The sequence below is a fragment of the Eschrichtius robustus genome, chromosome 14 (assembly GCF_028021215.1).
Source record: "Eschrichtius robustus isolate mEscRob2 chromosome 14, mEscRob2.pri, whole genome shotgun sequence".
In the NCBI taxonomy this organism is placed as follows: domain Eukaryota; kingdom Metazoa; phylum Chordata; class Mammalia; order Artiodactyla; family Eschrichtiidae; genus Eschrichtius; species Eschrichtius robustus.
In genome coordinates this window covers 4370966-4394617 of record NC_090837.1, presented here as the reverse complement: position 1 = coordinate 4394617, position 23652 = coordinate 4370966, and the positions used below count along the sequence as shown (strand labels likewise).

At 39.2% G+C, this 23652-nt stretch overlaps 1 pseudogene; it reads left to right on the top strand.

Annotated features, from left to right (window-relative positions):
• The window catches only part of LOC137776972 (V-type proton ATPase subunit C 2-like), a 75361-nt pseudogene that overhangs the window by 24870 nt on the left and 26839 nt on the right, over positions 1-23652 (top strand).

The following is a 23652-nucleotide window of genomic DNA, read 5'->3' as shown; positions in this document are numbered from 1 at the left end:
AGCCAAAGTCACTGTCACAGAAGCTTAAGTGTCCAGGGCAGCCTGCCTTGAGCAGGAAAGAGGACTATTTGCCTCTCACCTTAAGCCAAGTGAGAGATACGATTCTGAAATTTTGCCCTGGAAGTTGTAGGGGCACAAAGCCTGACACCAGAACCACTCCTGAACATACCTGCAGGGGCAATGCCTTGCTAGAACAGCCCAGTGGGCATCAGAGCAGACAAGTATCCACGTAAGGAAGTAACTGCATCCTCATAGCTCAGAGCCAGTGGTCCAATATTCACCTGCAGGGTGAAGAAACCCCAGTAAGAGGGGAGCTAAATGCCTTGGGACTGGGTGGGGACTGGGGGTCAGCCTAAGAAGCACAGCCAGCATTGAGGATGTCCAGTTAGAGAAAGTCAATGGGGAATTTTCTCAGTGTTGGAAAACAGTAGATGTTCAATAAATGTTTGCAGTGGCAAATTTATCTTGTCATGCTGTGTCAGTCACGAAAGCAGAAAGCACAGGTATTGCAAACAGGGAATTTAACTCAGGGAACTCATTACAGTGGTGATGGCAGACCTTAAAAGCTTCCCAGAGATTAATAACTGACAGTAGAGAGACAAAGGGAGATGGTAATATTATTACAGCTGGGAGCCTGGACCTTAGAATTAAATCTTGAATCATAGCAGGCCCTACGGGTTGGGGGGATGGGGAAAGAATCCACAAGAGACGCTCAGCTGCTATCTGAGATGCTGCCCATGGCAGAGAGAGGATGTGGGAAAACGCCTGGCTTCTCCCCGCCTTCCACCTCCAATCTCCTGCCAGGGTCTGTATTGGGCACATCTAGGCAGCAGCAAGAGAGTCTGGGAAATGCAGTTCCCTGTAATTTGGGGCAAAGCAGAAGGTCAACAATGGATCTGAGATCAAGCAGGCTTGTGAGCAATCCACATATCCTCTTAACAACCACATGTGTCAGGAGACTTGTAGGAAAAAAAATCAGGTGACAGTGACACAGACTGCAGTTGGCAGCTGGCAGAAGGGTGCCATTCTCCATGGAGCAGGAGTTCTATGGCCTCATTTAGACCAGGATCCTAGAAAACTAGACCCTTTTTGATTTGGAACTTTTATAACAGTTCTGCATATGAGAGATTTTGCATAATGATAAGGATTATTGCCAAGGGGCGGGGGGGAGGCAGTTTTCCTTTTTGTTTAGTTGGCACATAATTAAAACTCTGACACTAGTGAGAGTTTTCAAATTTGGCACAAATCTATTTAATATCAGAAAAGCTTTGAGGCGCTGCTCTCTGGGAATTATGTAAACTTAAAAAAGCAAATGAAGCCTGGGTTTTACAGAGTCCCAGAGCAATACTAGAGAGGAGAATATTATTATGTTCTTTATAGAGACACTGGCTTAGGACAAAAAAATGAGCTCCAGAAATGTCTCTAAATTCTTCCAGTGCATTTCCTTACCTTTAGACCAACTCTTTGGACAGTTATTGGACATGATCCTTGTTTGGAACTTTCTGTGGAAGGAAATGATTTCCTGCATCACACAATAGGCACCAGGATAACAAGTGTTCTTGATTGGCCAACAATTTGATAATACTTGAAGTCAATATTTAAAAACAAAAAGAAATTGAAAAGTATTTAGAAGAAAAGCAGAGTAATCTGTGGGCAGAAGAGTGGATAAAAGACAACCATTGTTCTCTTTTACTTGTATTGCCCTGAGCCATTCAGCTCTGCCCCCAATTTGCATATTAAATTCAACAACAAAAACATCAGCAACAGCAATAGCGCTTGTGGCAAATCAGAAACACCCTCTTGGAAGATGTCCGTGGACACTGCTACTTCTCTACAGCTCTCTTGCTAAAAGGGAATTCAGTAAAGAGCCCTTCCCAGGTGCCCTGACATTTTCAGTTCCCATTAAGTGTGGGCACCTAGCAGTGCCCTGATGGAGATCATAACCTGGTCTTGCTCCAACGGATGGGGAAGTATGGGTCAGTGATGGAAATTAAACAAAGGCGGAAGCTGAAAGGCAGGACTTATGTTCAGGGAAGGGGCTGAGAACAAAGAAAAGAAGAGGGGACTCTAAGTCAGGGCGTTTGGGGAAATGGGAAGGCGACATTTCAGACAGGAGCCTGGGAGATGTGAAAATGAACCTAGGGATCTCCTGCTAGTTATTTTAGGGGAACCACTGACCGAAACTGCCCACCCTGGCCAGGCCTGATAGTAACCACTTGCATGAGTTATCTTACAACAGGAGGTCCTGGTAAGGAACACGGAACTAACAAGCTATCACCAACTGGAAGAATTAGGGAAAGGTCAAGAGGAGAGAGGATACAGACACCAGTCCGTATGTCCTACCAACCTCCCAGAATCCTCTTCGCTGGAATCCACCTTGGCTGAGCAATGCGTGCGCCACCAGGAAGGACCCTGAGTCAGAATGATTGGCCAGAGACAACCCGGAAACTAACCCCATCACCAGAAAACCCAAGACTGCAAGCCACATGGCAGAGAGGTTCTCCTGGGTTCCCTTACCCTGCTGCCCTCCGCCCCGGCGCCCCTTCCCAGTCAAGTCTCTTGCACTGTCAGCACATGTGTCTCCTCGGACAATTCATTTCCGAGTGTTAGGAAGAGCCCACTCTCGGGCCCTGGAAGGGGTCCCCCTTCCTGCAACAGTTAGAGGGGGTGGTGAGGGTGGGAGGGAGGAGTCTAGAAGCCAGTGGGAAAATGGAACAAACTGGTGAAAGCAGTACTGGGGGCAGGGAGTGGCTGGACATCCTTTTCCTGAGCATCTTATTACGATTTTATTACCGACTCTCTCAAAGAGGAAAGAAACTTGCTGATGACGCTTGAACACTCACCACCTAGAGTCTACTTTTCAAAGTCAATTTCAGACATTAGTTCACTCCCTCCCCCCAAACTTCTGCACTTGTATCAGTAAAGACAGTGTAACATTATTCGTAGATTATCATTAGAGGTAACATGTAAAACAATGACCCACACAAATCTCACGGGTAACATTCCGTAGGTTTTAACAAATGCATGTGTCCATGTAGGCATGCTCTTATCTGGATGCAGAAGCTTGCTGTTCCCCCGGGAAGTTCCCTCAGGCCCTCTGAAGCAGCTAGGGGGTGGAGCAGGTGGGTGCTGATGTAGAGGAATCTGAGTGGTTAGGGATGGGGGGAGGCCAGGGTGTCAGGGTGGACCATGGCCAGGGAGGCACCTGTGTAATGGGCGTGGCTGGGAGTGGGGTGACCAGTCAGGCAGTGGCTCTCAGAGGCTTCAGGACACTGGGGCAACAGGAGGGACCACGGTGGGGTCTTCAGGGGGCAGTTGAATATCTGAGGAGCCTGTCTGGGCAGGTGGATGTATCAGGATATGGCATCTAAGAAAGATGAAAGACGGGGCAGCAAGGAGGCTGGAGGGACCACTGGGTCTCAGATTGCAAGCCAGAGACTGTCCCCAGCCAGATCCAAGCCAGACTGGGGTGCCAAGTAAGGCTTAGGGGCGGGAGGTGAGAAGCAGGAAAGGACAGGGATAGTGGAGGCGGGAAGAGGGGGAGAGCAAGGATGAGGGAGACAGGGAGAGGGTCCCATGGGGTTTAGTGGATTTTACTAGATTTTCCATGTTGTTAATTTCACATCTGCAAAGAGTGACCGCTTTTCTTGTGTTTGCCAGTATTTATCCTTCTGTGTTCTTCAGTCTCTCTTGTTTTGCTTTGTTTTCTTACTGCACTGGTTAGGACCGTTCGCAAAATGTTGAATATTATTAGTGACAGAGGAGATTGTCTAAGGTTTTTTTCTAGGTTTCTGATGGCTACTCTGAGTGAAGAAATTGATATAATTTCTAGCTCAGTGAGGATATATGACTTGTTTGTGTTTTATTTTTGGTTTTCTTTGTTCGGAGGGAATGTATAGAATTTAAACAAACACATTTTGGTAATCTATTGACATGATTTTGTGCTTTTTCTCCTTTTCCTCTATTTTACATCAATAGATTTGACTGAGGTTGTTACATCCTTGCATCTCTGAGAGAAGTCACCTTTGGTTCCAAGGAATAACTTTAAATACACTAAAGAGTTTGGATTTTTTGATAGGAGTTCACCCTTGTTACCTGTGTTATAGATAAAAAGGCTAACTCCCTCAAATTCTTTTCAAATCATTGATTTTCCACACTTTGTTGAGTGCGCTTTGTAATCTGTGTTGACCTGGGAAACCCCTCAGTATCTTCCTTTCTGAGATAATCCCTTCTCTTGTTTGACATCGACTTTCCTCAGGGGAATCCTTCTCCCCCGAAGACACGGTTTTCTCTGAAGCCTTTAGGTCATGGCTGACTTACCTCCTGCATCGGTTCACTCATCACCTTGCAGGCAAGGTGACGTCCTGGTTCTCCTCAATGATTCTTCCAGAACAATGTTTCCATCCCTCCTAAAATGCTCCAGCTTTGAAACTCAAGGTATACCACCCTTTCCCTTTGCTTGTTGCAGACACTTGTAGACCCTGGTTCATTCTTCCACAGTTCTTGAAGTTCTCTGACTCACTGTCATGGTCTTTGACTCCTTCCTTCATAATCGAGATTTAAAGCATGCACCTCTTCAAGGAGCCGTTCTCATTGTAGTTGGTGTATGGAAGAAGGTAGGATTCTAAATTCGTGGAGAGATAGCCAACCTTTATTAAGTTGCTACTATTTTCCAATTAAGTCCCATGGCTGACACTATCAAATATCAAGTTCTCATACATGTCCGGGCAGTTCCATTATTCCATTGGTGAATTTGGCTACACTTGTCCCCATACCACAATCCTAGTGACTTCAAAGAGGTAACACATCCTGATAATTGTCAGAAAGTCCCTCTTTTTGGTTGTTTCCTTTATAATAATGATCTCAGTTATACTGGGCTTGGCAGGGTCAATTCCTGGGCTCAGTCTTTATTCCAAGATAACATTCTTGAAGCTAATTTCTGTGAGTGTTAGAATCTCTGAAAAGCATGACGATCTCCTAGCAGAGGCATGCCATGTGGTTGGGTACCAGCCAGGACTTTGGGGTCAGTCCCAGCCCTGCATCTCATCAGCAGGAAAATGCTGAACCCGTGAAAATAAGTCTAATGATAGAATCAGCCACATCTGTTACTTTGAAGCATAAGATAATGTCTGTTAAATTGCCCATGGAACATAGTAGATATTTAATAAGTGATAGCTGATTTTATGATGATTTACAAAGTTCTGATAATCTTAGTAGTACTATGTAGGGATATTAATTAGGATTAAAAGAGCTAATATAAATAAAGACCCAGTATAAAGTAACACCTGTCAAATATTACTTTTAGATAACTCATACAGGTTAATTTCCGTCACTAATTCTCTTCTCTGTTCTCTTCTTTTCTTCTGCTTCTTTCTCTTTGCAAATCCATGTTATAGAAATAAGATAGAATTTGGGGAAGAAAAGTATTCAAAATGAACTTATACTGCTCTTTGAGCAAAACAGGTAAATACATTTTTAGATAGCAGTGATCTTCCCCAAACTTTAATTGATCAAATTCTTGGGAGAAAAGTTATTGTGAATATTGTTAGCAATTAACAGTATTTTGTATGGAAGTTTAAGACAAGTCAGTTTTATTCTGATAAAGAAGAGAAACATATTCTGTTTATTCTGATAAAGAAGAAAAACACACATACACAAAACCCAGAACTACTCATCTGGAAAAAAATAAATGAAGGCTGTGATCTCTCTGGTAATATTTTCTGACTTTCTTTCTACTAAACTTGAAAAATAAAAACCTCTCCTTGAATTAGCATCTACCACTAAATATGACAGCCAGTTCAAATCAACATTACTAAAAATATTTTAAAAATTAAAATGCCGCAAATAGAGATAGATCAATATCTTGAAATTTCCTCATTTCTCTCTGTAATTGATATTCCATTTTAGAGTTTCAAAAATCCCACAAGCATTGAACAAAACTTTAAGAGGAAAAATGGATCAATGGGAACAACATGCTTGGCGTATTTTATAACAAATATAGAGTAGCTACAAATTGGTTATGTGGTGCTGCCTGTTATAAAAGCCTTGTCAATATCTCTGCGTATATACAATTATAAGACGGGATGATAGAATGGGGAATGCTTGAAAAATCTGTATGGTAAAAGTTGCATACAACACGTGCCCATATAAATGAGATTGTGCAGGTTTATAGTCCTGTACAAGAAGATCACTTTCCTGAAAGAGAGAGAATGCAACTTGTGTGAAACTAACTGGGGGAAACTTAAACCTCAAGCTGAACTCCAGATGCCTTCCCTGATATAAATGAGTTGACTTTCATGTACTGATGATATTCAGGGTTGGGTTGATTGCCAGGAAAGTTAACCATGACTAAATATGATAGCAGTTTGCTACACAAACTGTGGATGTACTTTAAGTAGTGAACATGGGGTCGGGGGTCCTGTGACCCTGTGATTTCTAGAATTTGCTTTGATTTTGTGTACTTCATAAGAGGAAATTTATTTTAAAAGATAGATTTACATTTTTATTAAGAGATTAAGTTTAGTTTTATTACTAGATTAAAAAGAATTTCTGTTTCTGGCCAAGATGAAATAACAGGGTCTGAATTGACCTTCCTGGTTTAGACAACTTAAATAAATGGAAAAAAATATATATATGAAACAAGAGTTTTGGACATAGGGCATCAGACAATTCAGGGCAGTGATCACTGAGAGAGGAGAAATGATAAAGGACTTGGATCCAGAATATACAAAAACTCCCCCCTAGTAATACAGTCAGATATCCTAATAAAAAAATTAAAAGGATATCAAATAAAATTTTGTAATGATGCTAAACATCATTATCCACAAGGGAAATGCAAATTAAAACCACAGTGAGATACACTATACTCTTATGAGAATAGTCGAAATTGAAAAGATTGACTGCAAATTATTGGTGAGGCTGCAGAGCAACTGGAATTTTCATACATTCCTAGTGGTGATGTAAAAATGTACTTTCTTCAGGATACTTTGGAAACCGTTTGGCAGTTTCTTAAAAGTTAAATATACCCCTCCCTGTGACTTAACTGTTATACCTCAAAGTATATACCCAAGAGAAATGAATGCACATGTCTATACAGCACATTTTGTGTGAATGTTTATAGAAGATTTATTTGCAATGGCCGAAAACTGGGAACATCTCAAATGTCCATCAACAGGTAAACAGATAAATTGCAGTATATCCATACAATGGACTACTACACAGCAGTAAAAAGGAATAAAGAATTGCTACAGCCAACAACATGAATGGATATCCAAACAAATATGCTGAGTGAAAGAGCAGACATACTGTCGGGTTCCATTTATGTAAAATTATGCAAATGTGAATGAATCTGTAGTGACAGAAAGCCAGTCAGTGGTTGCCAGGAGCAGGAGGTAAGAATTACAAAGGGACATAAAGAAACTTTGGGGAATAGTGGACATGTTCATTTTCTTGATTGTGATAATGTTTTATGGGTATAAACATATGTCAAAAATTTTCAAATTGTATACTTTAAATATATATAGTTTATTTTATGTGAATTATAAATCAACAATGCTATAAAAAGGGGCAATTTGGAAGGATGATAAAGCATCATTTAAATGGGAGAAAATAGTCTATATAAAACCACGTGTAATTAGGTAACTAAATTGCTTATCTGCCATGCAAAAGTGACAAAACATGTGAAATTAAAAGTACTGCTTTCCTTAAGCAATTCACTTAGTACCCTATCAGATTCAATTTTTGATAGTCTGCACGTTGCTTAAAGGAAAACAAAGTAAGGATTAATCATGCAATTTTTAGCTTAGGGTGGAGCTGATGAGTTTAATTTCCCAATTTATTTTTTGGAAACATGATTGCCTATATGAATACATAAGCAGTTGTATTCTTAATATTGCCTTCAGTGTTATTTATACAGAGATAATATAATAAGAGAAACGTTATTCATTTATTCTAATGCACCCTTCAGTCTCTGGGTGATAACAGCTCTGACGCCTGGTGATATTGGTGGTGTAAATATTACATGTTAGACTCAGGGTGGTGAGAATTTTTTGATAGAAGGAGAGTCTCATTATTGGCTTTGTATGTATTCTGTCACATGGAGGTTTCCTGTGAAACAAAAATGATTTAGGTTTACTTTTACAGCATCAATAAAGATGCTTAATCACTATTGTCTTTCCACGGTGTTGTAAATCTGGGGCAGTAACATAGATGGTAAGCGTACCACGTTTACCCCTCTTACATCCATAACAGACATTAATAGTCAATTGTGATACTCTGACCCAAAGCTTTGCTCTCTGAATCCCTCTCATCACATTCCCTAAAATAAACACTAACCTCGGGGAAAGTGTGCACGAAGGCTGAGCCCAGTTTGCCACTTCAACTCTAGAGAATTCTGCAGACATCAACGGCTCAGCTCTTGTGTGGCTTGGTATAAAACGTGTACTATCTGCCCAATATCAGGACACTTATTAAGAATAACAATGACAATGTCTTTCCTTTCATATAAATTCCTTTTCTTTTGTACAAATGTAGTACACGCTCACTAGAGAAAATTTGGAAGACATTAAAAATTACAGAGAAAAATAATTATTGTACATAATCCTACCACCAAGATAAAACAATTAGTGCCATCTTCAAGTGATTTATTTTTGAGATACATATATTTCATTTGTGGAGGTTGATTTGGGTCTTCTTTCCACATCTCTACTTAAACGCACATAAATATTTCATAATATCTCATAACCTTGAGGGAAAAATTAGGGTAGGGGATTAACAGATACAAACTACTATATATATTATAAAATAGATATGCCACAAGGTATACTGTACAGCACAGGGAATGATACCCATTATCCTGTAATAACCTGTAATGGAATATAATCTGCAAAAATACAGAATCACTATGCTCTACATCTGAAACTAATATACTATTGTAAATCAACTATACTTCAATAAAGCATCATAAAAATAAATATTTCAGTTAATAAAGAAGAATAAAAGGACAGTAATCCAAATGATTTGAAAAAATAATGTGTGACTAAGTTCCCTGACAGATCCAAAATGGGTGTTATTTTCCACAAACATGGAACGTACCCTGCTTCCCAGGTTCCCTCTGTGTTTCTTGCATGTGTCTCCCTGAATCTCTCTTCATGGTTTCTGTTTATTTGCTGATGAATGTCCCCTCTCTGACTCAATTCACAGGGAGAGCAGGATGAGACCACTCAGTTCATTTCTCTGCTTTTGCAGCTGGAGTAACTCCAGTCTCCTGGGGTAGAGCCCAGATGAGACAGACTGGGGGGTTCATGATTCCCACCTACTGCTGTCAGGCTGTCCACTTTTCTTTGAGCTGTTTTCATCTCCTCACTTTCATCCTTAATTGACCATAATATCGACTGAAATAAAGGATTGCATTATTTATCATTATTGAACAGTTTCATATTTCTTGTCCTTAAAGATATAAACAGATGAGTAGAATATTTTCTATTTCTCTGAGACTACTACTCTAAATTAATTTGCTTTTTACTTATGAGACCTAGCATTTTTCTCTCTCAGAGTTAAGGCTCCTAGAAGAACTGAGAAAACATAGGTTTTGTATGTCAGCATTAAGTGTTCCACCCAGATACTTTCTTGCAAAAATTACAGTTACTATTACCACTAATCATTATAATAAGAATTAACAAGTTAAACATGACTGCTCTCTGGGAAGTTTATATGGAGCTCTAGGGACCGAGTTCCTTTGTTTCCCCAAACAGGATACACAGTGGATTTTATCACATATTTACTTACTTAATTTTAGATCAATACATGCAATTTGGCTTCTCTGAACCACTTATTTGAGGAAAATGTCACCGCTTCAAGCTGAACTTTACTAGTGCAATTTGCAAGTAATGATTGAATGATGCAAATTGTCATCAGGCAATTTAGTCAAGATTGGTGATGGAGTGGGAATATTATAGCTGCAGAAATTAGCTGCTGTGAAAAACATCACTATTTTAAAAAGTAATTTCAGCAACTTGGAAAAATGAATAAGAATTCCATTTTTTGATTATTGAGACGGAAGATGTTAAAATACAAAATGAGTCTAAGGCACTTAAGCTCCAATAAAAACTTTCCTCCTAGAATTTATCCTAAACTGATAGCTCAATTTTCCTTGATACAACCTGGAAAACACTAGAGATTTGAGCTAAAGTGTCATAAAAATGTGTGCGTGAGATTGCTGTCTGTAACCTGTTTGAAATGGAAAACATTCAGAGCACAGTGGTTAAGCAGGCACAGGGTTTGAGACCAGGGTAAGTAGTGGCATACCTTTGGGTATTTATTTAACCTCCCCCAGCTTCTACTTCCCAGTCTGTAAAATGGGACTGATAGGTACCTTCCTTGTGGGAATGTCATATAGATTAAATGAAAGCATGACGTAAGCCTTTATAAGTATAATGCCTGACACTTAAGAAAGAAATGTTTTGTAATATAAATGCTGCTCTTGTTATTATTTAAGGGAACAATGAAATAAATCAATGTTTATATGCTATAAAAAAACATGATAATGTCCATGATAAAAATAAACATTTCAAAGGAGCATAAAGGGGGGAAATTGCATTAAAAATTTCCCCTCATCTTATAGCCTCTCTGTTTCTGTCTCCACAGATAGTCATTGTTAAATTGTGTGTGTGTCTGTGTGTATGTGTGTGTGTGTGTACACTCTCCAGAGTCACTCAGTACATAATCAAGTATACGTCACTCTTTTAAAAATATGTATGGAAGCACACCCTTCCCATAGCTCTGAGCCTCACTTTTTCTAGCTCAGTTATAAATCATGAAGATTGTTCCGTATCAACACGTATAGATCTACTTTCGTGGCTTTTTCTGGATCTTGCTCATCATGTTTTCTTTCCTAGAAGGAAAGATCTCTGCAGGTCATTATTTTCCTTCCTGTTAATTACTTGGCAATGTACTAGGACATTGACAGATAAGGCAGTTTTGACATTAATACGATCATTCTCTACAATTATTCCAGCTGGACCTACAAAGACCAGATAAGGAAAGGCAGCCATACTCCTAAGACCCTAATAGAAATAATGGGGGATATTTTAAATCACACAGTTGTGAAATGTACTTGGTGTTTCAGTGCAATTGGGAAAGTCAATTACCTTTCTGAGCTCTCATGCTATTTACTAGAGCTAAGGTTATAATTCCTGAAAGGCAGCTGGATATAGTTAATTTGCTGTCTACAGTGAATTTCTCAATCTACTAATCATATAACTTAGCTCTTTTTTTTTTAACATCTTTATTGGAGTATAATTGCTTTACAATGGTGTGTTAGTTTCTGCTGTATAACAAAGTGAAACAGCTATACATATACATATATCCCCATATGCCCTCCCTCTTGCGTCTCCCTCCCTCCCACCCTCCCTATCCCACCCCTCTAGGTGGTCACAAAGCACCGAGCTGATCTCCCTGTGCTATGCGGCTGCTTCCCACTAGCTATCTATTTTACGTTTGGTGTGTATATATGTCAATGCTACTCTCTCACTTCGTCCCAGCTTACCCTTCCCCCTCCCTGTGTCCTCAAGTCTACTCTCTATGTCTGTGTCTTTACTGCTGTGCCCCTAGGTTCATCAGGACCTGCCCCTAGGTTCATCAGGACCTGCCCCTAGGTTCATCAGGACCTTTTTTTTTTTTTTTTTTAGATTCCATATATATGTGTTAGCATACGGTATTCGTTTTTCTCTTTCTGACTTACTTCACTCTGTATGACAGACTCTAGGTCCATCCACCTCACTACAAATAACTCAGTTTTGTTTCTTTTTATGGCTGAGTAATATTCCAGTGTATATATGTGCTACATCTTCTTTATCCATTCATCTGTCAATGGACACTTCGGTTGCTTCCATGACCTGGCTATTGTAAATAGAGCTGCAATGAACATTGTGGTGCATGTCTCTTTTTGAATTATGGTTTTCTCAGGGTATACGCCCAGTAGTGGGATTGCTGTGTCATATGGTAGTTCTATTTTTCGTTTTTAAAGGAACTTCCATACTGTTCTCCATAGTGGTGTATCAATTTACATTCCCAGCAACAGTGCAAGAGGGTTCCCTTTTCTCCACATAACTTGCTCTTTGTATATATTTTAGAGCCAGTGAATAATAAATCTGGCAAAATATCTTCTGGCCTTCACATTCAAACTTTGCTGTAATACAGCAACTGAGAAAGTTATTTTATTTTATTTTTTAAATTAATTTTTATTGGTGTATAGTTGATTTACAATGTTGTGTTAGTTTCTGCTGTACAGCAAAGTGCATCAGTTATACATATACCTATATCCACTCTTTTTTAGATTTTTTTCCCGTATAGGTCATTACAGAGTACTGAGTAGAGTTCCCTGTGCTATATAGTAGGTCCTTATTAGTTATCTATTTTATATATTGTAGCGTGTATGTGTCAATCCCAATCTCCCAATTTATCCCTCCCCCCGCTTTCCCCCTTGTAACCATAAGTTTGTTTTCTACATCTGTGACTCTATTTCTGTTTTGTAAATAGGTTCATTTGTACCACTTTTTAAGATTCCACATATAAGCAATATCATATGGTATTTCTCTTTGTCTGATTTACTTCACTCAGTATGACAATCTCTAAGTCCATCCATGTTGCTGCAAGTGGCATTATTTCATTCTTTTTGATGGCTGAGTAGTATTCCACTGTATAAGAGAAACTTATTTTCATCCAGGTCTATATATGCTCTTAACTGCCTTTATCAATCCATGGGTGATTACAGGTCTTGATTTCGGACAATGGGGTCTCCGAATTTGGGCCTGACCATGGCAAGTGGCACTTGTTTTCACCTCACACCATACATGCCTCCTAAACCACACACTTGAGACTGAAGTTTCCACTTTGTTTGCATTCTATCCTCTCCTTCAGAGTCTGGCCAACATATAATTAAATGGAAAAATCATTCTTAACATCTGAGACAATGGCATTTACTATTTTCTATCACTCAAATCTATCCACACTTAGGAAAACACTAAACTAATTTATAGGTTTGTTGTCTTATTAGGGCTACTCCAGGATTTAACTCACGTGGTTATTTAGCAGATGTTTGTTCTTGGGCCTTTTTGAAACTTAGATTCCCCATAAATAAAACGGGAATAAGCCCATCATAAGGATAATATTACAGCTCAATGATATAAGACATGTAAAGATGCTTATCATCTTTACTGCTTTACCATATAATAAGGTATCAGTAAATATCCAGCTTGTATAATGAGGATCTGGGTGTGTATTGGGAGATGGCTTCCCCCACTATTTCTGGGGGTAGCTCTCATGTGGGTGGAGACTTGAAGCCTGATGCTGATGCCTGCCTTCTTCACTGCCCATGGTGACTGTCTGCTGCTCTGTGCTCCAAGGACTGACCTCTCCAAACTCTTTGCCTCTTACACCCAGTTGGGTTCAGTGGACCTGGGAATTACTGAGATAATAAGTTGGATCAAGTTTCCATTATTCATCAGAAGCTTATTTAACTGTGACCACAAAGAATTTTCTTTCAACCAAATTCAGAAAAGAAAGGAAAAGGGAAGAGAAACTGGAATTTGGGGAACACCTCCTATGAACCAGACGCTCTCCCTATAACTTGTCTCCTTTACTCCTCAACTTACCCCGTGAACATTTTTTTCTTTCATTTTTAAAATGAGGAAACTAACATTCAGAGAAGATAAGACATTTGTTTAAGTGTACAAAGATTATCAGTGGAGGGCCAAGACCAAATCCAGTTGTGTTTGACTCTAAATGCCATGAACAAAAGGTCATATGTGCCAAATTTCAGTAATCTTAGTGGTAAAGTAGTTAGAAGTTTATCAACTAAATTGTCAGTGGTGAGAATTTGAGAATTAGAGAACTGCCTAAGAAGGGAATGAATCAAGCAGAATTTTACCTGTCACTTACTCATGTTGGCAGTATCTATTGTTTGAAATATGTTTTTGATGGTGATGATGGTGATGGTGATGATGGTGATGATGATGGTGATGGTGATGATGGTGATGATGATGGTGATGGTGATGATGATGATGGTGATGATGGTGATGGTGATAGTGGTGATGGTGATGATGAAGGTGATGGTGATGATGATGGTGATGATGGTGATGATGGTGGTGATGATGATGATGGTGATGGTGATGATGAAGGTGATGGTGGCGATGACGGTGGTGATGGTGGTGGTGATGATGTTGATGATGAATAGCTGATATTGATTGACTGCCTATATATGCTGGGTACCACTTTGTGCATCCTGCAAGGGCTACTATCTTAAATCCTCATAATAACTATATATGTGCACACTACCAGTCTCTATTTTATGAGAGGACTGAAGAAGCAAAAGTTTATTACTTCATCCAAGGTCAACCAACAGTAAGACTCAAACCCAGTTCTACATTATTCCAGAATTGTCCTGTTTAATATAATCTAATTTTGCTTCCCACCAGGGATGAATGGGTGCAAAATTCTCTGAAATTTCTTCCATTCAGTTATTCTCATAGCTCTGGCCCACTTGTAAATGGGTCCTTTACAAGGACAGAGTGGCATTTGGGGACATAAATTTTCAATTTCTAAAAAGAAGAGACCCTGATGATTTAATGCCATGTCATGATCTACTGCAATGTTTAATGTAATTAAAATTCACATTTAAAATATGTGTGATTCCCAAGATGATTGGAAACAAACTTGTCTGAAAGTAAAGAGAAAAAGATGGATTGAACACTTCTCAACTCTACCTGCATCGGCCAAAAGGAAGAAAGAGATTGGTCTTTCTCTATCATTCTCTATCATCATATTGGTCATCTCTAGCTATATCCTTCCTTTGCATTTAACAAATGCAAACCCTGAAAATCCCAGGGCCTCAGTTTGCTCACTTTTTAATGAATGTACCTGCTTATTCTACTTCACAAGATTATTAGGAGAGTAGGACCTAAATAAGAGATATAAATGCTCTGACTGGTTAAGAAAAAAAGTTGGATAGTATAATTCACATACAAAATTTTATGATGCTTTGACACATGCAGAGAAAAATGAATGTGTAGCTTCCATAGATGCTCAGGGGGACCAGGAAACAGTGTTCCAATGCTTGGATGACAGGAAAAGGCAACAGAACCAGTTTCCACTTGGTGAAAGTTGCTTATTCTACTTCGCTCAAATCAGACTCCCCGTATGTACAGAGATGGGTAATAGAAAGGAATAAATTTTGGAGTCAGGCCAGAATTTAAATCCTAGCTCTGGCATAAAGAACATCTGCTTGTTCATATGACTTGAGGACCAGATGTCTTAGCACAATGTAGATTTCTAATCCTTAGACACTGACTCAGAAAAGGGGAAGGCAACCTTGGATGGACTGAGATGGACTTCCTGCCATCCTTGAAGAATGGGGACTCAGGAGGGAAAAAAAGGTGAGATGTAGAACAAAAATGATTATTTTGGAAAATTCTCCCAAACCTGCATTTGTAAACTGAGATCCAAACCCATCCACAAGTGAGATCTTGAAATAGCATCCCTGATCCTGATGTGCTTTTTTCTTTTTTTAAACTAGAGTTGACTTACTTTTTATTTATTTTCTATTTTTTATATTTATTTTTATTGTTTATTATTATTATTATTATTAATGTGTTTTTAGGATCCTAATTTCTTTAAGTATCTGAAATAATCCTCCCTTATTACTGTGCTATTAGCACCTCAAGCTTTGGAAGAAATAGGGGAGCTTATTATTGGTTAGCAGGAGGTAAAATTGTGACTGTCAACAAAATAAAAAAGAAACTCTGCATGGAACTAAATCCTTCCTTTCATGGCCTCCTTTCTTTATATCTGCTGGGCCATTTAGTAGGAATCTTGCTGATTGCCTTAAGCCGTAATCTCCCAACACTTCTTTGTAAAACACACTCCAAAGTAGGGTTAAGTGAAGCTGATATAATAGCATTTTTATTATTGTTATGATTGCTGCTTCCATAAAGCCAGCCTAAGTGCCCCGTTTGTTATGATCATAGTCTAGTAATAAAAGAGCATCTTAAGTGAAGCAAACCCTGTCACCCATCTAAACTCAGATGGAATTTTATGTTAGAAATCAACATCTCCAGCCTTTATCTCCAGTTGAGCTGTAAGAGAGCCAAACCTTCAAGGACCAAACCCCAGCGTTAATCAAGGTCGACTTCTTTGTTTTCTTTCTGAAAATACGTTTACTTTCTTCTCACCACTGCAATAAGGCTCCAAATTCTCACTAAAACTGTCCTCTCAAAAGCCATTGCAGGTGAGAAAGTAACAGCCAAATCCAGTGGTTCAGTGTCTTTACAATCATCAAAGTTTTCTAGACATTTTCACTTGCATCTTCCCACACCAGGGTTATGACAATTAGAGTGTGAATGGCCAGCAGTGAACAGAGGGAACCAAGAGTAAAGTGTATTCCTTTGACTCTGCCCCTATTTTCATATTAATTTAGTTACACCTTTTCAGGAATAAAGAAATATACTACTACAATTAATGATATTAACCTTTTATATAGTAGCATTACTGTATCCCTGAAAAGCTGCTACCAGTGATGTATTTACTTTCTATCACCTTTTCTGCACCCGAGAATCCTGGAAATGATGTAACATTGAGTATCAACAATGGACCAGACACAGGTGCTGGTTCTCAGCCATCCAACAATCCCTGGATGCCGTATATTATCTGCATTTCCTAGATGAAGATTCAGAGGCCAAGAGGTGTGAATTAACTTTTTCAGACTCAAACATCTGATGCGTCTTGGAGGCAAAAGCATCAAGGGGCTTAGAGAGTGACTCACGGTCTAACTTTTGGGACAGTTATTTTACACCTGAGATTCATGTGTGGCCTTTGTTCTACTTCATGGATCCCCTGACCCATGTGTCCTGAGACAGATCTTACAGTGGCAGAATCAGTGAGCCCCGAAGTTCTGGAACTGTCTCTTCGGAAGTGACCCCCAGGTGATGCACATTCTATGTTCCACCCGTAAACCAGGTCCTTTTCTATAATTCACCATTTAACTAATTATTGGAAAAGAGCAACTGCTCCTCAAAGCCTTGAGGAAAGTAAACAAACCATAAATAATGATTTATTAGTTTAATTAGTTAACTCTCTCGCATGTTCTGTTGGGAAGCTAGGAAACCAAATGAAGCTAATTATAAGTGTGTGGTTGACAAATAAAAGGCCAAGATGGTCAATTAATTAAAAGTCCCCCAGGACGAGCAGTAGCCTGGGGTTTCCTTCATCTTGGAGGAAGAGGGAACAGGTGTCATATTGGGAGGCGTAGCCTCCTTTCCAGCCTGGAACAGGGTAGCTACTATGGATAAATGTCTTTAGGAAAACTCTCTTGCTATTTTCTGCCTACTCACAGAATCCTCTACTCCATTTCTTCTGATCACCAAGTGTTGAAACCAAGCAGGACCCTGTGAAGTCTTCCCGGGGACACATCCCAGCCCGTGTCCCCCACCTCTTGTTTACAGAAAAGCTTTAGCCTCCGTGAGTTCCAAAGAGCAAATTTAATCAGGGAAGTGAGAAAATGCAGAAACAAGGGAAAACAGTCAAGCAAGACAAAATAATAATAGTTTAGCCATGAGACAAAGTCCAAGACCTTTAGTTCCTCCTCAAGGGCTGTAGATAATATCCTGAGAGCTGTTTTACAGATGCTGAAACCCCCTCCAGGTGGAAGAAGTTAACTGCATGCTGGTCACCAGCAAGTAGACCCCAGACCTGTTGGAACCAGAAGGTTGATGACTGAGATTCCTGAAACATCACCCTGTTACCAGGACCGAGAACCCTGAGGGGATTCAGGATGAAGAAAAGCAGGATTCTGGCCCTAGATAGCGAAGGTGCTTCTCAAAGGAATGATTTCAATGAGCCCAGACTCCTGCATCTTCCCATACACGGAAAAGCACTAAATTCATTAACTTATTAACTTGAGATGTCTGGTTTTTCTTTAATTAACAGCAAGCTTTTGACTTTCCAACTACCTGGTCTTTGCTGCAAAAACTCCTACATATCCTGGATTACCCCTTCAGAACCGTCCCTCAGAGCTATCTGAGAGGCTGTCTCCCGGGCGTAAGTCCTCAGTAAGTCCACTGAATAAAACATCATTCTCAACCTTTAGGTTGCGCTTTTATTTTTTCAGCCCAGAGTTCCACCTCCATGACTTTATATACACACATACAAATTACATATATATGCATGTATACATATGTATATGAATGCATAGATGTGTGTGTTTGTGTACGTATGTGTATCTCAGACACATACGTGCCGAGGGAAAGGTAGAGCCATGGACGTAAGTGCAGGTGTAGCTGGACCACAGTAGGTGGGTAGAGATGCAGAAAGTTATGTAGGCAGCTATAGTCGCCTTGCTCAATCTGTATCTTCGGGTCCCATCCACACACGTCACACCTATTGGCCCCCAACAAATTCTTATTAAACAAACACACGAACACTAGACTTTGCAGTATGGAGAGCTACTTATGTATTCACATCTGTGAGCTTCCTCCAGGGAAGGGAAGAATATCTATGCCTTTCTTTCCTGGCACATGGCCTGCTGACCCTGGAAACATTTGTGTTTGACGAATATTTATGAAAGCTGCCACTTTAATTAAAATATAAAAGCCTCAAGCTAAATTAATTGGGCTGAAGTTAAAAAAAAAAAACCCACAGCCCACTTGCATTCTAGAAGATAACAAATGAGGGTCAGAGGTTGTCTTTGTTCAGAGCCACAGAGAATAACTGAGGAAGTAAAGACTTCGGGAAGGGACACACCTTGAAAGCATTTCTAAACCAACAGACTTTGAAAACATATTCTCCATCGTGGCTTGCTGGCTTGAATCACCAGGGAATAGGACTGGGTTTAAGTGAACATCCTTATGGGTCCCCTCTAAGCAGGCTGCTGTGTTGCCCAAATGTCAGTGTTCACGTTCCGTGGGCACACAGGGCATCACCTCTGCTTTCACTCAATTCCCCCGAAACCTGCAGGACACATGAGCCTCACACCTGGACCTCACAGTATGAAATCATTGTGATCTCAGCACAAACCATGACATTTACCACCAATGTAGCTCGCCAAACATCTGTTATTGATAGGAAAACAAGGTTCATGTTTTGCTTAAGGACTGATAAAAAGGCAATTTGGGGGAGTACTGCTTTTCTCCAACCTCTTAGTGTCGTTATGTTGATTTTCTTAAATCTTTATTTTCTCACCAGAGTCCTTGACCGAATCTCCCTCCGTAAAGTAGCACAAATCCCCTTATGTCCTGGGTGCTGGGGAGTGGATATCTGTCACACAGAGCTTCCTGGATTTTTCCCTCCAGGATCACAGCTCTGAGAAGGTAAAAGTGACCTTGGGGTCCCCTCTATTTCTTGCCCAAATTTACATTTCAATATGGCAGGTTTGGTCATCAACACCTTGCTGACCTGGGGAAAGCAAATTCATCCTCATTCTAAACACCCCTCTGGGTCCCCCTTTCCTGCAACATCTCAGCAGTTGGGGGCCCCTGGATGGGGATGGGACATTGAGACCTGTGTCAAGGGCACCCTGGGTTTGCTCACGGGGGTGGCACTATCGCCCCATTGGAAAGGTCTCATCTCTCATGTCAATGGAGAAGAGACTCTTATTGTGCAGCTCAATTATTTATCTTTATTGAGCTTGAGGCTGCGTGTTCATATGAAATTCACCCTTTTGTTACAGCATTTGAGGATAATTAGAAGGCACTAAACCAAATGAATGAATGATCACAATATTTTTAATTAAATATTACCAGGTGAAGACACTTGAGAGGATTTTCATTATTGAGAGACACAAACAGGCACAGATTTCAATTATGTCAACTATATCTCCTACTTTCAGCGTTAAAAAGTGCCACTGAGTAAAAAAAATGGAATTCATTCTATTGATGTGATTTTGAGAATAATTCATTCAGTTTATTGTAATCACTAGGAATTTATTGTGGGCAGTCAATTAAAAGTATTAAAAAGTCTAAAACTTAGAGGTGAGAAAACCTTACCATGGTGGGTAACTGTAATTATTTCAGTCATCAGAGGAGAAAAGTAGCTAAAAAACTGAATGATAAGACAAATGAAAATATACAGCCACATGAAAACTGGACCTGATGTTCACAGCAGCACTGTTCATAATCGCCCCGAAGTGGAAATGACCCAAATGTCCATCAAGTGATGAATGGATAAACAGAATGTCAAATGGACCTACAATGGAATATTATTTGCCACTAAAAAGCTGTGTATTACTGATATGTGCATAGATGGACCTTAAAACATCATAGTAAGTGAAAGAAGCCCGTCACAAAAGACCACATACTATATGATCCTGTTTACATAAAATGTCCAGATTAGGCAATCCATCAAGGTAGAAAGTTGGTTCATGTTTGCAAGGAAATAGAGTCAGGAAGGGTTCAGGAGGGACTGCTAACAGGTATGAGGTTTTCTTTTGGGGTCATGAAAATATTCTCAAATTAGATTGTGGTCTTGGTTGTTCAACTTCAAAAATCTAAGAAGCATTGAATTATGTCCTTTAATTGGGTGAATTGCATGGTGTGTGCATTCTATCTCAATAAATCCATTTAAAAATGGAATGAAGGTCAAGTAATCACAGTCACCCAAAATGCCACATATAACTTTTGAAAAACTCATTTACCTTATTCATTTTTTAAGTAAAAAACAAATCCAATCATATCTCTCTATTCACATTCAGAAATGAAATAAAGCCCTACTTACTAGTGTATTTGGTTCTGTGTATATTTTAGTTTTTCTCTCTCTCCATATTTATACATTCTAATATATTTTTATACATTTAAATTTTTAGGAAAAAAAATTTTTAACCTATATTATTTATGTATATAAACATAACACATAGATAACATATATACATAACATATACAACATAGGTTTTCAAATTTTTTTTCCTCTTGGCAAGGATTCCCTTGATGAAAAAAGTATCAGGAAATACATTTTGGTGGGATCTTTGTGGCCCAACAGACAAGAGGGTGAGACTTCTTGCATTTTGATAGCAGCATTGCAATGGATACCCTATTTAGGCACCGGGAATAAAGGAAACAGATTTCTACAGATGTTAATGCCTGGATGTTAATGCCACAGCCTCGCTAAATTTCTAGGATCACCTGAAAATAACCCAGCCATTTAAAAACTCTTCAAGGGTTACGAGTGACTTGATTCTGAACTTTACAACAAAATTAATTTATTAATAATAGTAATAATAATAATAATAGTAATAACAGCCTACACTTAGCACTGAACAAAAGCCATAGACAGTTGTATAAATACTCATTGAATTCTCAACATGATGCTATTAGCTTGACACTATTATTATGTCTACTTAAGTGGAGATCATTTGCTTCAAATTAATTTTTGAAAAATAAAAGTATTAAATGTAATTGCCCTATTAGCTTCACAGAAAGATTTTAAAATATAATTCACTTTTTTTTTTAACACTGTTAACTCAGTTAATTTAGGATTACATCAGTGGGGTTTTTTTTAATCAAATTTTCTTTTAGGGCACATCTGATAAATATAGGTTTTAGCACATCGATGTTGTTGTTGTTTTTTTTATCATTTAAAACCAAACGGCTTATCTACTCATTTAGTCCAATAAGAATGTGTGTTTGCATCTCCAAGTTGGAATTTTCCATTGACTACTCTTTTAAGATCTTTTATCTACCCTGTGTAGGAAACAGACTAATGAAAAGCTTTAATTATTTTCCCATCTACTGATCCTAAGTGTCCTTTTCTCCATCAGTATCCATTCCATGTGCAAACTCTGAACCTGTAACTATGATGTCCCAGACACATGACACTGGAGGGTCACATTTCTCCAAGGATTATTGAGATGATGATGACGATGATGATGATATAACATCTTTGAAATCCCTCACTCTATGCCTGACCCACAGTATGTGCTCAGTTTCTCTCCTCATTCTGTTTTTGCCTGTACCGTCCATTGCTGGGCATTGAGACTGTGATTTTACATGTTTTAAGACAACTTAACTCTCACAACAATCCTGTGAGGTAACTTCTAATCATACCCCAACTTCACAGATGTGAAGATTGAGGCACAGAGCAATTTTCCCAAGGTCGTAACTACACTGGATGGAGATATCAGAATTTAAAACCAGCAGGGACTGTCTCCTTTGTAATAAACCAGTAATCTAGTGAGTAAACTGATTTCCTGAGTTCTGTGAACCATTCTAGCAAATTAGTTGAACCCAAGGAGTAGGTGTGGGAACCTCTGATTATAGACAGTTGATCAAAAGCACAGGTGATGACCTGGACTTGCAGTTGGTGTCAGAAGTGGAATGGGGGCGTCTCATAGGACTGAGCCCCTAACCTGTGGGATCTGATGCTGTCCCCAGGTAGAGGGTGTCAGAATTGAGTTGAATTGTAGGACACCCAGCTGGTGTCCAAGAGTTGCTTGGAAGTGTGTGGAAACCCTCCACGCGTCGGAATTGGTCGACCCTTAGTGACTCTCTCCACACAATCTTTCTGTCCCCTCCTCTATTTCAATCTTGAAGCCCCCCCCTCCCCCAACTCTGGGGGTTTTGTACTAACCCTCATGGTTTCTCTATACCCTATGAGCACCTTATAAATAGTTATTTTACTCAACTGTCTTTAAATTCTCCAAATTTGTACCAGAGATTTCCTAGTTTTACTGGAAAAGTAATCTTTGGTTGTCAGTTTTCTGTTCTTCTCTCTTTTACCACAGAGAGACATAAATATCAAATTGCAAACCACAGTGGAACTAATACTGTTGCCTTGCAAAAGTCAAGTGCAAGTTCTTATTTTCACCCTGTTCTAAGGGTTCTAAATCCTTTGTTACATATCAGTTAATCAGCTCTATAAAGATATGAAATATGCATCTGAATACTTCCCAGAGTTCTGTATCAAAGCAATGCACACTTTACAATCATTGAAAGCACCCTGGAAGTTTGCAAAAATCATTATTTTTAAGAGAGAAAAATATGTTTCGGCTATAAATGGCTTCTCTCTAAATGATTGAGACAAAGGGTATTAGTACCGTAGAATGAAATCGAAGAACACACCATCTGGAGCATTTGAGGATATTTCCGTGGCAGGGTCATACAGAACAGCACCAAAGAGCTCTCTGAAGATGGTACTGAAAACCTTGAGTTTTACCAAAAGGACAGTTTTGTCTTCTAGCATTCTGAATATTCTTTTCAGGTTGCTACATGAGGCTATGATTCCAATATGAATCCTTTCCCTAAATATTATGTGATCTGTCAACAAATCATTCATTTTTTATTATTATTTAAATGATTGCTAACACTGTCTTGACTATTCAAAACCCATTTCTTACCCTTTAAAATGGCTATTGCTTTTTATTTTTCTGACCTCTTCTTCTCTCCTCTTTCTTTTCACCTCTCCTCTCCCATCCTCTTCTCCAAGTCAACATTTTGTGTTCTATGTTATCCCTGAAATGCCTTGGTCTTATTTTCTTGCAGTTTCAGGAGAGCTTTCTTGCTTTGGCTGAAGCAAGACGAATGGTACCGTGAAAGATGTCAGGAAGTCCTGGACCCCCATCCTGCCTCTGACACTTACAGGCTGTGTGACCTGGTGTCAACTGCAGAGCTGCTG